Here is a 2579-nt window from a genome sequence, read left to right as displayed (position 1 = left end):
CAGTAACAGACCAGTGACAGGCCTGTCAATACTGGTACATCACTGTCTCTAACTGTAACAGACCAGTGACAGGCCTGTCAATACTGGTACATCACTGTCTCTAACAGTAACAGACCAGTGACAGGCCTGTCAATACTGGTACATCACTGTCTCTAACAGTAACAGACCAGTGACAGGCCTGTCAATACTGGTACATCTCTGTCTGTAATGATGGTAGTAAAAGTGTGATAACAGCTTCTGATCCTGTTCCCAGGACGATGACGAGCACATTTAGGACACACACACACACAACCTGGTTCCTCAGTGTGTTGTTGTACAGAACAGGGAGGTGTGTTTGTGGGAAGGCCTGTCAAGATAATGTCAGAGAGGACTGAGGATTGACAAGTGGAGATGTGTTTGGTTGCGTGGGACGGGAGCTGGACTTGGTGTTGGCTAAGACAAATCAGACAGGTCTCCTGGAGATGTGTTTGGTTGCGTGGGACGGGAGCTGGACTTGGTGTTGGCTAAGACAAATCAGACAGGTCTCCTGGAGATGTGTTTGGTTGGGACGGGAGCTGGGGGACTTGGTGTTGGCTAAGACAAATCAGACAGCTCCTGGAGATGTGTTTGGTTGTGTGGGACGGGAGCTGGACTTGGTGTTGGCTAAGACAAATCAGGGTCTCCTGGAGCTGGACTTGGCGTTAGGTCTCCTGGAGATGTGTTTGGTTGTGTGGGACGGGAGCTGGACTTGGTGTTAGGTCTCCTGGAGATGTGTTTGGTTGCGTGGGACGGGAGCTGGACTTGGTGTTGGCTAAGACAAATCAGACAGGTCTCCTGGAGATGTGTTTGGTTGCGTGGGACGGGAGCTGGACTTGGTGTTAGGTCTCCTGGAGATGTGTTTGGTTGCGTGGGACGGGAGCTGGACTTGGTGTTAGGTCTCCTGGAGATGTGTTTGGTTGCGTGGGACGGGAGCTGGACTTGGTGTTAGGTCTCCTGGAGATGTGTTTGGTTGCGTGGAACGGGAGCTGGACTTGGGGTTGGCTAAGACAAATCAGACAGGTCTCCTGGAGATGTGTTTGGTTGCGTGGGACAGGAGCTGGACTTGGGGTTGGCTAAGACAAATCAGACAGGTCTCCTGGAGATGTGTTTGGTTGCGTGGGACAGGAGCTGGACTTGGGGTTGGCTAAGACAAATCAGACAGGTCTCCTGGAGACGTGTTTACATGGACCCAAAATGGCACCCTATTCCCTATGTAGTGCACTAACTTTGACCAAAAGCAGTGCACTATATAGGGTATAGGGTGCCATTTGGGACTGGGACATGTTGGCTAAGGGATTGATTTTACAACACAGATTTCGCCTCCTTCTCTTCCCAGTGTTTTTATTGGCCAGAGGTGCTTTCTCCTTCCACCCCTACATTGTCAACAATGTTTTCTACTAAACAGACAGGTTGTCCCCAAATGTCTGTTAAACTGGGAACTAACCTGTCCTGACACAGAATGAGGCTATCGGCTGTTCTATGTGGTTCCTGCTGTAATCCAGGCATGGTGTATTTGGGACAGTCCACTTGGAGCTGGAGCTGGGCCATTCAGGGGCGGCAGGGTAGCCTTGTGGTTAGAGCATTGGACTAGGAACCGAAAGGTTGCAAGTTCAAATCCACGAGCTGACAAGGTACAAATCTGTCGTTCTGCCCCTGAACAGGCAGTTAACCCACTGTTCCTAGACCATCATTGAACATAAGAATTTGTTCTTAACTGACTTGCCAAGTTAAATAAAGGTCAAATAAATTAAAAAATAGTGTCATGTGAAGTACAAACCCCAAACAGTCCAGGTATCAATACTGGTATAAATAGCAACATCTAGTTTTCCTGCCATTCTCCTACGTGGAGCAATGTTTTTATTATATTTTCCTTTGGTGTCTTTTTAGATAAGAACAAGCATTCGGTTAGTATCAGACATTCTCTGAATAGAACATTTTACAGCAGTGTCTCCTGTCTGCTCTGACTGAGAATAGATTATTGATCAAGAGCTGTCTGAAAGGCACGGTTGATTAGATTACTGTAACGTCAGGCTTTTCTCTGGATCAAACAGGGGCTGAGGTGGTTGGCGTGACGATGGGCACGGTCGGTGTGGCTAGTTTGTAGAGAACATTCTAGAGGCCCTCGTCCTGGCGCTGTAGAGGACATTCTAGAGGCCCTCGTCCTGGCGCTGTAGAGAACATTCTAGAGGCCCTCGTCCTGGGGCTGTAGAGAACATTCTAGAGGCCCTCGTCCTGGCGCTGTAGAGAACATTCTAGAGGCCCTCGTCCTGGGGCTGTAGAGAACATTCTAGAGGCCCTCGTCCTGGCGCTGTAGAGAACATTCTAGAGGCCCTCGTCCTGGCGCTGTAGAGAACATTTTAGAGGCCCTCGTCCTGGGGCTGTAGAGAACATTTTAGAGGCCCTCGTCCTGGCGCTGTAGAGAACATTCTAGAGGCCCTCGTCCTGGGGCTGTAGAGAACATTCTAGAGGCCCTCGTCCTGGCGCTGTAGAGAACATTCTAGAGGCCCTCGTCCTGGGGCTGTAGAGAACATTCTAGAGGCCCTCGTCCTGGAGCTGTAGAG

Source organism: Oncorhynchus keta, unplaced genomic scaffold, assembly GCF_023373465.1.
Source record: "Oncorhynchus keta strain PuntledgeMale-10-30-2019 unplaced genomic scaffold, Oket_V2 Un_contig_1580_pilon_pilon, whole genome shotgun sequence".
Taxonomy (NCBI): Eukaryota; Metazoa; Chordata; class Actinopteri; order Salmoniformes; family Salmonidae; genus Oncorhynchus; species Oncorhynchus keta.
The sequence above is the reverse complement of the archived record's forward strand: the minus strand, read 5'-3'. Positions refer to the sequence as shown.